At 36.1% G+C, this 13,334-nt stretch overlaps 1 long non-coding RNA gene across 1 annotated transcript in view; it reads right to left on the reverse strand.

Annotated features, from left to right (window-relative positions):
• The window catches only part of LOC129463951 (uncharacterized), a 291,839-nt gene that overhangs the window by 213,534 nt on the left and 64,971 nt on the right, over positions 1-13,334 (reverse strand). The window contains exon 2 of the long non-coding RNA XR_010115965.1: positions 9,323-9,360. This is a non-coding gene — a long non-coding RNA (uncharacterized lncRNA). The remainder of the gene's footprint in view (positions 1-9,322; positions 9,361-13,334) is intronic.

The raw sequence follows: 13,334 nt of genomic DNA on the forward strand, positions 1-13,334 counted from the left end.
TTGGACTTACGATAGGGTTTTTAAAACATACATCTCACAGTAACATAGAGAGCAAAGAGATACTATACATATATACTATTAATAGCATTGTTATTAGTATTAACACATCTACACTACTGATAATACTGATAACACTAGTAGTGTTCTTATCAACATTAACTACACTATTAATAACACAATTATGTGAGCAAATAGACATTTATAGAGCTTCAGAGTTATAGTTCAATAACTTCAATGTATGCATTACAAGAACACATGGAGCATACACCAACATAGATCATAAGCTGAGGAATATGGCAAGACTAAACAAATTTCAAACAATTGAAATCTCTGACTATAGTGGAATTAACCTAGAAGTCAAGAACATAATCACAACTAGAAATTTCCTAAAAACTCTCACCAAAAGCGTATACATGTTCCTTTTTCTCCACAACATCGCCAGCATCTGTTATTTTTTGACATTTTTATGATAGCCAGTCTGACTGGTGTGAGATGATGTCTTATTATGGTTTTTGTTTGCATTCCTCTAATGATCAGTGATGTTGAGCTTTTTTTTTTTTTTATGGTTGTTGGCTGTATGTATGTCTTCTTTTGAAAAGTGTCTGTTAATGTCCTTTGCCCACTTTCTAATAGGGTTGTTTGGGTTTTTTTTCTTGTAAATTTGTTTAAGTTCCTTATAGGTGCTGCATATTAGACCTTTGTTGGATGCATAGTTTGCAACGATTTTCACCCATTCTGTAGGTTGTCTCTTTACTCTATTGATTGTGTTTTTTTTCTATGCAGAAGCTTAGCTTAATTAAATCTAATTTGTCCATTTTTGCTTTTGTTGCAAATGCTTTTGGTGTCTTTGTGATAAAACATTTGCCCATGCCTATATCCAGAATGGTATTGCCTAGGTTGTCTTTCAGGATTTTTATAGTTTGGGGATTTAGAGTTAAGTCTTTAATTCATTCTGAGTTAATTTTTGTATATAGTAATAAGGAAGCAGTCTAGTTTTAATCTTCTACATATGGCTAGCCAGGTATCCCAGCACCATGTATTGAATAGAGAAGACTGAATAAAGAAAATAGTCTAACATCACAATTAAAAGAAATAGAGAAGCAAGAGCAAACAAATTCAAAAGCTAGCAGAAGACAAGAAATAACTAAGATAAGAGGAGAACTGAAGGAGATAGAGATATGAAAAACCCTTCAAAAAACATCAGTGAATACAGGAGCTGGTTTTTTGAAAAGATTAACAAAATAGATAGGTCGCTAGCCAGACTAGTAAAGAAGAAAAGAGAGAAGAATCAAATAGATGCAATAAAAAATGATAAAGGGGATATCATCTCTGATCCCACAGAAATAAAACCTACCATTAGATAATACTATAAACACCTCTATGCAAATAAACTAGAAAATCAAGAAGAAATTGATAAATTCCTGGACCCTCCCAACTGTAAATCATGAAGAAGTCTAATCCCTGAATAGAACAATAACAAGTTCTAAAATTGAACCAGTAATTAATAGCTTACCAACCAAAAAAAGTCCAGGACCAGACAGACTCATAGCCGAATTCTACTAGAGGTACAAAGAGGAGCTGGTACCATTCCTTCTGAAACTATTCCAAATAATATAAAAAGAGGGAATCCTCCTTAACTCATTTTATGAGGCCAGCATCTTCCTGATACAAAAACCTGGCAGAGACACAACAAAAAAAGAAAATTTCAGGCCAATATCCCTGATGAACGTCGATGCAAAAATCCTCAACAAAATACTGGCAAATCGAATCCAGGAGCAAATCAAAAAGCTTATCCACAGCCGGGTGCGGTGGCTCATGCCTGTAATCCTAGCACTTTGGGAGGCCGAGGCAGGTGGATGATGAGGTCAGGAGATCGAGACCGTCCTGGCTAACACAGGGAAACCCCATCTGCACTAAAAATACAAAAAATTAGCCAGACGTGGTGGCAGGCGCCTGTAGTCCCAGCTACTAGAGAGACTGAGGCAGGAGAATGGCGTGAACCCAGGAGGAGGAGGTTGCAGTGAGCGGAGATCACATCACTGCCTTCCAGCCTGGGCGACAGAGTGAGACTCTGTCTCAAAAAAAAAAAAAAAAAAAGCTTCTCCACAACAATCAACTCAGCTTTATCCCTGGGATGCAAGGTTGGTTCAACATACACAAATCAATAAATGTAATCCATCACATAAACAGAGCCAATGACAAAAACCACATGATTATCTCAATTGATGTAGAAAAGGCCTTCAAGAAAATTCAACAGCCCTCCATGCTAAAAACTCTCAATAAACTAGGTATTGATGGAACATATCTCAAAATAATAAGAGCCACTTATGGCAAACCCATAGCCAACATCATATGAAATGGGCAAAAACTGGAAGCATTCCCTTTGAAAACTGGCACAAGACAAGGATGCCCTCTCTCACAACTCCTATGCAACATAGTATTGGAAGTTCTGGCCAGGGCAATCAGGCAAGAGAAAGAAATAAAGCGTATTCAAATAGGAAGAGACGAAGTCATATTGTCTCTGTTTGCAGATGACATGATTGTATATTTAGAAAATCCTATTGTCTCGGCCCCAAAACTCCTTAAGCTGATAAGCAGCTTCAGAAAAGTCTCAGGATACAAAATCAATGTGCAAAAATCACAAGCATTCCTATACACCAATAATAGACAAACAAAGAGCCAAATCATGAGTGAACTCCCATTCACAATTGCTATAAAAAGAGTAAAATACCTAGGATAGAACTTACAAGGGACGTGAAGGACCTCTTCAGGGAGAACTACAAAACACTGCTCAAGGAAATAAGAGAGGACACAAACAAATCGAAAAACATTCCATGCTCATGGATAGGAAGAACCAATATCATGAAAATAACCATATTGTCCAAAGTAATTTATAGATCCAATGCTATCCCCATCAAGCTACCATTGACTTTCCTCACAGAATTAATAAAAACTAATTTAAATGACATGTGGAACCAAAAAAGAGCCTGCATAGCCAAGACAATCCTAAGCAAAAAGAACAAAGCTGGAGGCATCATGCTACCTGACTTCAAACTATACTACAAGGCTACAGTAACCAAAACAGCATGGTTCTGGTACAAAAATAGATATATAGACCAATGAAACAGAACAGAGGCCTCATAAATAACACAACACATCTACAACCATCTGATCTTTGACAAACCTGACAAAAACAAGCAATAGGGAAAGGATTCCCTATTTAACAAATGGTGTTGGGAAAATTGGCTAGCCATATGCAGAAAATTGAAACTGGACCCCTTACTTACAACTTACACAAAAATTAACTCAAGATGGGTTAAAGACTTAAATGTAAGAGCTAAACCATAAAAACCCTAGAAGAAAACCTAGGCAATACCATTCAGGACACAGGCATGGGCAAAGACTTCATAACTAAAACACCAAAAGCAATGGCAACAAAAGCCAAAATTGACAAATGGGATCTAATTAAACTAAAGAGTTTCTGCTCAGCAAAAGAAACTATCATCAGAGTGAACAGGCAACCTACAGAAGGGCAGAAAATTTTTGCAATCTATCCATCTGACAAAGGACCAGTATCCAGCATCTACAAAGAACTTAAACAAATATACAAGAAAAAAACAACCCATCAAAAAGTGAGCAAAGCATATGAACAGACACTTCTAAAAAGAAGACATTTATGCAGCCAACAAACATATGAAAAAAAGCTCATCATCACTGGTCATTAGAGAAATGCAAATCAAAACCACAATGAGACATCATCTCATGCCAGTTAGAATGGTGATCATTAAAAAGTCAGGAAACAACAGATGCTGGAGAGGATGTGGAGAAATAGGAACGCTTTTAGACTGTTGTTGGGATTGTGAATTCACTCAACTACTGTGGAAGACAGTGTGGCGATTCCTCAAGGATCTAGAACCAGAAATACCATTTTATCCAGCAATCCCATTACTGGATATATACCCAAAGTATTATAAATCATTCTACTGTAAAGACACTTGCACACATATGTTTATTGAGACACTGTTCACAATAGCAAAGACTTGGAACCAACACAAATGCCCATCAATGATAGACTGAATAAAGAAAATATGGTATACGTACACCATGGAATACTATGCAGCCATAAAAAAGATGAGTTCATGTCCTTTGCAGGGACATGGATGAAGCTGGAAACCATCATTCTCAGCAAACTAACACGAGAACTGAAAATCAAACACCGCATGTTCTCACTCATAAGTGGGACGTGAACAATGAGAACACATGGACAAAGGGAGGGGAACATCACACACTGGGGTCTTTCAGGGGTTGGATGGCTAGGGGAGGGATAGCATTAGGAGCAATACCTAATATAGGTCACAGGTTGATGGGTGCAGCAAACCACCATGGCACATGTATACCTATGTAACAAACCTGCACGTTCTGCACATGTATCCTAGAACTTAAAGTATAATTTTAAAAAAGTTTAAAAAAGAAAATGTGGGACATATATACCACAGAATACTATGCAGCCATAAAAAAGAATGAGATCCTGTTTTTTGCAGGAACATGGATATAGCTGAAGGCCATTAACCACAGCAAACTAACACAGGAACAGAAAACTAAATACCACAAGTTCCCAATCATAAGTGGGAGCTAAGTAATGAGAACACATGGACACATACAGGGAAACAACACACACTGGGGCCTTTTAGAAGGTGGAGGGTGGGAGGAGGGAGGCAGTCAGGAAAAATAACTAGTGGGTACTAGGCTTAATACCTGGGTGGTGAAATAATTTGCACAATAAACCCCCATGACAAAAGTTTACCTATGTAACAAACCTACAGTTGTAACTCTGAACTTAAAAGTCAAAAAAGGAAAATTCCTAAATAAGTTTAAATGATACCCTTCCACATAAGGTGTGGGTTAAAAAATAATCTTAGTAGAATGTAAAAATATTTTAATTGAATGATAAAAAATGAAATATTATGTAATACACCTAAAAGAGTACTCAAAAAGAAACTATGTTTTTTAAAAAAAAAAAGCACTGACAATGATATAAGCTTCCATTTCAATAATCAAGATAAGAGAGCAGCAAATCCAACTCAAAGAAATGAAAACAATAAAACCATATAAAGAACACTCAGGAAATCATACAATAAAAAACACACATGCATCTGGAAGAATGGCTAATGGATGCTGGGCTGATTACCTAGGTAATGGGTTGATCTGTGCAGCAAACTACCATGGCACACATTTACCTATGTAACAAACCTTCACATCCTGCGTATATATACCCTGGAACTTAAAATAAAACTTGAAGAAAACAAATACATGCAGTATAGAAAAGCAATAAGGAGACGGCATAAACACAACATGAAACATTGGCAAAAGTCTTGAAAGAAACTTCACAAAAGAAGATATCCAAATGGCTTAGACTTAGCCTTAATCTAAATAATAGAATAAGCATTAGTCTCAACTCCAAATTTCAGATATAGTTATAAAAGATCCTCTAGCTAGCAAAGTGAGTATTTGGAGAATAATTATATTAAAGACTTGACCAAAAGGTAATATTGATTTTCTGCATAAAATAGAACTTACCAGAGCCATCATATCTGGAAAATTAGACAGGAATTAGCAAGCTCCATGTTGCAAATTGCAAGAAATTAGTATTTCCTGGTGAAGACTTGGAGGCATGGAATGATGCAATAAGGTTCAATAGGCTGTATGAAAGTGATTGATCATGGAGAGCAAAAACCTCTTCTCAACTCAGGAACTAATACTTCATCTGGCATGTGCTATAAAGTCATTGAATGCTTTTAAACAGAAAACTGGCATGGTTGGATGTGCATTTTAGGTAAATTAATCTGCTGGCAATGTGAAAGCCTAAATATGAAATGTTAAATAGCAAGAGATTTTTTTATTCTAAAAGAGGCTACAAAAACTAGAGTGATCATTTCTTTTTCAAGTTTTTTGAATTTGTGTGGTTTAACTTTCAAAAACTCACTAATGCCAACTGAATAACATCCAAAGGCAAATTCTAGCCCTCTCATATAAAGCGCCCCTTCTCTTTCCCAGGATGATTTGCTGTGCAGTTTCTCAAACCAGTGTCTAAGGACCTCAAGACTCCACCTTCTCCAAAAAATGCCCCCTTTTTTTGTCTGTGGGAATCCTATTCATCTGCCTTTCCCTCCATTAGATTTTCCTTATCCTTCAGAGTCAATTACTTCTTCTCCTAGTCCCACAGAACTGTTTAAGTCTCTGTTGCACATTTAGTTCATCCTACCTTATATTATAATTAGTTTCATATGCATCACTCTCTCATAAAATTTTAAGTTCTTTGGGTACATGTCTCCAACAGTATTTGCATTTCTGACATCACATTCTGATACTTTATACACAGTAATTGTTCAATAATTCTTTAATGAATAAACCTCTACATATTATATACTTGCTTTTAACGAGGATTTTCTTCCCAAATGTGTGTGTGTATATACATTGAGCATACGTACTCTAGAAGAATGCCTTACCTGTCTTTAGTGTCCAATTTATGCATATAAAATATATAAATTATATATGTAATATATAATTTTACATATACATTAGATATAATAGATTAACACTCATATACACACCTATAACTTATGTACATAAACTATGAACTATAAAATATATTATATATGGTCCATATATATATATATATATAAATAAATTTAGCACTAAGGACATATCAGACATTCTTCTAGACTATACATGCTCAACAGGGGCAATACGGACCTCAAGCAGGCAAAATTGATCCTGGGGGACAGAGAGGCAGCACAATGAAACTCCATTGGTATTACATGATTTGTAACACTCTAAAAAGCCATTAACGGCCGGGCGCGGTGGCTCATGCTTGTAATCCCAGCACTTTGGGAGGCCGAGGCGGGCGGATCACGAGGTCAGATCGAGACCACGGTGAAACCCCGTCTCTACTAAAAATACAAAAAATTAGCCGGGCGTGGTGGCGGGCACCTGTAGTCCCAGCTACTCGGAGAGGCTGAGGCAGGAGAATGGCGTGAACCCGGGAGGCGGAGCTTGCAGTGAGCCGAGATCGCGCCACTGCACTCCAGCCTGGGCGACAGAGCGAGACTCCGTCTCAAAAAAAAAAAAAAAAAAAAAAAAAAAAAGCCATTAACATATGTGTGGTAATTAAATGTTATGGGGTGAGGTTTACGAAGAAAAAATATCTTAAAAACGCCATATGGATATAATTAAACAGTTGAGAGACACTGTTCTGGACTCATAGCAGAGGACAGAAAGACAAGATGTCTACTCAAGTGGAATTTATGTTATACAAGGAAAAGACCGTTCAACACATGAATACACAATCAACATTTGAGATTGTGAAAAATGTCCTGAATAAATCAAGGTAAATAAAACAGAGATTTGTGTTAGATTAATAGAGATGCTACTTTAAATTGGAAAGTTATGATTCACCTTTCTACTGATATGACCTTTAGATTGAGATCTAGATGGTAAGAAAGAGTCAAATATATTTTTTAATGTAGAGGAAGGAAAGTCATAGAAGAATAATCACTGCAAAATCCCTAAGTTAAAGATTTACTCGTTATGTTTTAGGAACAGAAAACCTGGATGATTGTAGCTTAAGAAGAAATAACTGACATAAATAGTAAGATCAACAGAAGGTTCTTTTTAACATGCAGAAACAATAGTGTGTTTTTAAACTAATGGGACCAATCCAATATTAGAGAGTTAATATTAATATTAGGAGCAAAGGGAGAAATTGCTGGACTGATGTGCTAGGGTAATAGGGAATTAGATCCCAGTGCACAAGTGCAGGATTGGTTTTAAATAAAAGCATAAGTATTTTCACCTACAGTATAATAGGTAGGAAGGCAGAGTATGTGTTCAAATGCTGGTACGTGGATGTGCTCTTCTGATTGTTTATATTTTCTGAGTGAAGTAAGAAACTAGGTCATTAGCTTAGAGAGAGCACTGGGAAGGAGATACGCTATGGTCTGAATGTTTGTGTCCTCCCAAAATTCAGATGTTGAATTTTTTTTTTTTTTTTTTTAGATAGAGTCTCATTCTGTCACCAGGCTGGAGTGCAGTGGCGTGATCTTGGCTCACTGCAACCTCCATCTCCCAGGTTCAAGCGATTCTCCTGCCTCAGCCTCCTGAGTAGCTGGGACTACAGGCACATGCCACCATGCCTAGCTAATTTTTTGTATTTTTAGTAGAGACGGGGTTTCACCACATTGGTCAGGATGGTCTCTATCTCTTGACCTCATGATCCGCCCACCTCGGCCTCCAAAGTGCAGGGATTACAGGCATTAGCCACCATACCCAGCCCAGATGTTGAAATTTTAACACCTAATGTGATGGTGTTAGAAGGAGGGCTACTTGGAAATAATTAGATCAATAGAGAGGAATCCTTATGAATGGATTTTGTTGCCCTATAAAAAGATATGAGAGAGTTTACTTTTTGTCTCTCTCCTCTTGTCATGTCAGGATACAATGAGGAAGATAGCTATCTGTAAATCAGGAAGTGGGCCCTCACCAAGCGCTTGATCTGCCAGCACCTTGATCTTGGACTTACCAGACTCCAGAACTGTGAGAAATCAATATTTGTTGTTTAAGTTACCCAGTTTATGGTAATTTGTTACAGCACCCCAAATTGACTAAGACAAGGTACAAGAAATATGAAGGGCGACTGTAAAATGGTTCTCCAAAAAAAAGATGGACAGTCAATGAACCAGAGAATGGGAAACAATTGTCTGGGACTTAAAGAACCCGTTAGAGGTTTATAGTGATGAATTAAAACTAAATATGTTCATTGTGGTTGTGTATTTTTCTTCAGCCACATTCAGTTGCGTGTATACAAATGTGAAGTAGGCAGACATTTGCTTTTAAACTAGAGTTGTAGTTTTTGTCAAGCAAATATAAAGAAAGAAGAAAAGGACGAAGGGAGTTAACATGAATGCAATGAAATGAGTATTACAATTGTGTGTTTTGAGTTGAACACGGAAGACAAAGCAGGTATCAAAAGGATCAGAGTGTAAGGTAATAGGATCAATGGTTTCGTTAGGTTTAAAGGACTGTAGAAGTTTAAGACAAGGGAGAAGTATGACAGAACAAAAAGAAAAGCAGGAGACTTCCAGTTTCTGGGTTGGCATTTAAGAAGTTTGAAGTCTTTACTCTCATTATTATAAAAAGTACAAAGCTGAACAAACTGAAAAACCAAGAAGTCTTTTTAGATCCTTCAGAGTAATGAGATCATAGGGACAACTTCTGCCCCAAAATTGAATAAACAGATAATCAGATACAGAGAATCATAACTTACCAGAGCAGAAACCCACCAGCAGAGAACTCCAAGGGAACCTGTGGAGGGGTAGGAAAACTTGAACTGTAATTGACAAATTATTAAAAGCTCAGCGTGTACAAGCTTCAGAGATAAACTCCAGGGAATCAGTCACGAGGCAGTTCTTACGCTTTTGTGAGTTGTACTTCCAGGACTCTATCAGGTCCTCACAATAAGAATGAGAGAAAAATCTGCTCATGCTTCTAGCGAGGGGAGGAGAGAAGGAACCATTTTAAAATATGCCAGAGAATTCTGTCCTGCTTAACAAGACTTGCCCTCAGGAGATACTATTTTAGCCTAACCTACCTGGCTACCCTAACCTAGCCCACTCCAGCTGACTATAGCTTTCCACATGGGGAAAAGGAAATACCCACCTATAGCCCCCTCAAGCCTTCCTGTTCCACTTAAGTGCAGGGGAGCGACTAAAAAGCACCAGAAATGTTTGCAGTCCAGGGACACAGACTTCACCAAAAAACTGCGAACAAACAGTAAGATTAATGATTGCTTTCCCTCCCATACACACCACTTATCGTTATATCACTGAAGATCTATTTACCACAGTTCCTTTTACCTAGTACATTAATTCTGTTAACAAAAAATTTCAAGGCAAAATATACAGTTTGAAAAGACTGAACAAGAATCACAACCAGAGTCAGTATGGCAGAAATGTTGGAATTATCAGACTAGGAATTATTTTTATAAAATATGGTTGGTATGTTAAGGGCTTTTGTGAAAATGGTAGACAACATGCAAGAAGAAATCAATAATCTAAACACAGCAATGTAAATTCTAAGAAAGAATCAAAAAGGAATGCTAGAGATCAGAAAAACTGTAAGAGAAAGGAAAATTGCCTAAGATGGGCTCACTAGTAGACTATACATGGCTGAAGAAAGACCCTCTGAGCGTCAGTATATGACAATAGAAGCTTGCAGAACTTAAAAGCAAATATTTTTAAAATTGAGAAAAAAAAATCCAACAAAATAGAATATCCAAGAATTGTGGGACAACTGCAAGAGGTGTAACTGGCATAATGGGACTATCAGAAACGAACAAAGAGTGAAAGCAATAGGAGCAATATCTGAGGCAAAAATGGCTGAGCATTTCCCCAAGTAGATAGGAGATATCAAACCACAAATCCAGAAATTTCAGAGAAAACCCATCAGGATAAATGTCATAAAACTGTACCTAGGCATTTAACATTCAAACTTCATAAAGTTGAAGATAAATAAAATAACTTTAAAGAGGCTGAGGAATAAAACACGTGGCATATATGGAGGAGCAAAGATAATCACATATCTTACTTTTCTGTACCCATGTAAGCAAGGGGAGAGTGAAATAAAATATTTAAAGTGTTGACAAAATGAAACAAAAACAAAAACAAAACACCAAACTAGAAGAGCTGGAAAAGAGTAAGATGACATTCAAAGTGCTAAAAAGAAAAAAACTTCAACTAAAAATATTATAGCTGGTAAAGTTGTCCTTCCAAAATGAAGGTGAGATCAAGATTTTTTCAGACATAGAAAACTGAGGAAGTCCATCACCATTAGACTAGCCTTACAAGAAATGCTAAAGGGAACTTATCAAATTGACACTAAAAGCATGAAAATTTATGAAAGTAAAAATCTCACTGTAAAGGTAAGCTTAAGCATATAGTCAAATTTAGCATAATCTAATACTGTAAGAGCAGCAAGTAAATTTTTTTAATCCAGCATAAAAGTTAAAAAATGAAGTTATTATTATTATTTATTATTATTATTTTGAGATGGAGTCTTGCTCTGTCATCCAGTGCAAGGATTGCTTGTGCCCAGGAGTTTAAGACCAGACTGGGTAACATAGCAATACCTCATCTCTACCAAATAAATACAAAATAAATTTTCCAGGTGTGGTGCTGAGCACCTGTGGGCCCACCTACTTGGGAGGCTGAAATAGGATTGCTTGAGCCCAGGAGCTCGAGGCTGCAGTGAGCTATAATGGCACCACTGCACTCCAGCCAGGGCAACAGAGTTAGACTCTGTTAAAAAAAAAATATATATGTGCAAATGGTTACCAAAAGAGAACAGTGGTGGCTTTGTGTATATCAGACAAAATAGACCTTAAGTCAAAAATTGTAAAGAGAGACAAAGGAGGTCTCTATAATGAAAAGGGGTTCAATTATCCCTGTACCCACTGTCAGAGCACTTAAATATATAAAGCAAATATTGACAGAACGTAAGAAAAAAACAGACAGAAGTACAATAGTAAGGGAACTTTAATACTGTACTTTCAACAAATCAATAAATCATCCCTGTAGAAAATTAGTAAGAAAACAGTGGACTTGAACAACACTAAGGAACAAATGAAACTAAACATATATAGAAATTCCACCCAACAGCTGCAAATGAATAATCTTTTCAAATGCACAAATAACATTCAGGATAAATATTTCAGAACACTAAACAAATGTTGACAAATTTAAAAAGGTTAAAATTGTATCAAGTATCTTTCCTAACTGAAATGGTATAAAACCAGAAATCAACAAGTGGAAGAATTTTGAAAAATTCACAAATATATGGAAATTAAATAGCAGGCTTCTGAAGAATCAATTTGTAAGAAAGGAAAGGAAAGGAGGGAGGGAGGGGGGAGGGAGGCAGATAGATAGATAGATAGATAGATAGATAGATAGATAGATAGATAGATAATCTTGAAGCAAAGGATCAGAAAGCTACAACACACTAAAATGTGAGATGCAGAAATAGCAGTTATAAAAGGAAAGATTATAGTGACAAATGCCTAGATATAAAAAGAAAAGAGATCTCAAAAAACAACCTAACTTTACATCTCAAGGAATGTAAGAAAAAGAACAAACTAAGCCCAAAGGTAGCAGAAGGAAAGAAATAATAAATATCAGAGCAGAAATAATGAAGTAGTGACTAGAAAAATAACAGAAAAGATCAATGAAACTAAGAGTTGGTTTTTAGAAAATAAAGTAGGCAAACCTTTACCTTGACTAATAAAAAAAGAAAAGGAACTGAAATAAAATTATGAAAGACAGACCTTACAACTGACACCACAGAAATACCAAGTATTATGAGATTAATATGAACAATTATATGACAACAAATATGTAGGAGAAATGGATAAATTCCTAGAAACCAACTAAGACTGAATCGTGAAGAAATGGAAAATCTGAACAGACTGATAATGAGTAAGGAGGTTGAATCGGGAATCAAAAACTTCTCAACAAAGAAAATCCCAGGAACTGATGCCTTTATAGGCTAATTCTACCAAATATTTAAATAATTGATTCCAGTCCTTCAAACTCTTTTAGAAATTGGAGAGGAAGGAACATTTCCAAACTCATTTTATGAGTCCAGCATTACTCTGATACCAAAGCCAAGCAAACACTGCAATAAAAAAAAAAAAAAAAATACAAGACAGTATCCCTGATGAACATGGATGCAAAAAATCTTCAAAAAAAAAAAAAAAAGACTAACAAACCAAATTCAGCAGCACATTAAAAGGATCATACACCATGATCTAGTGAAAATTATCCCTGGGAAGCAACAGTGGCTTAACATACATAAATCAATAAAGGTGGTGCTCAGTGACACAATGAGTGAACACAATCACATAATCATCTCAATAGATGCAGAAAAAAACATTCAACAGAATTCAAGATCCTTTCATGATAAAAATTCAGTAAATTAAATACAGAAGAATTATACCTCAACATAATAGAAGCCATATACAACAAACGGACATGTAATTTTATATTCGATAGTAAAAACCTGAAAGTTTTTCCCCTAAGATCAGGAAAAAGACAAAGATGCTGACTCTGGCTACTTCTATGTGGTATTGTACTAGAAGTCCTGGCCAGACCAATTTGGTAAGAAAGAGAAATAAAAGGCACCCAAATCAGAAAAAAAAGTAAAATTGTCTCTTTGTATATGACATAATTTTATATACAGAAAAGAAGTCCTAAATACTTCACCAAAAAAAACTGTTAGAACTAATA

This window comes from Symphalangus syndactylus, chromosome 15 (genome assembly GCF_028878055.3).
Source record: "Symphalangus syndactylus isolate Jambi chromosome 15, NHGRI_mSymSyn1-v2.1_pri, whole genome shotgun sequence".
NCBI classification, from domain to species: Eukaryota; Metazoa; Chordata; class Mammalia; order Primates; family Hylobatidae; genus Symphalangus; species Symphalangus syndactylus.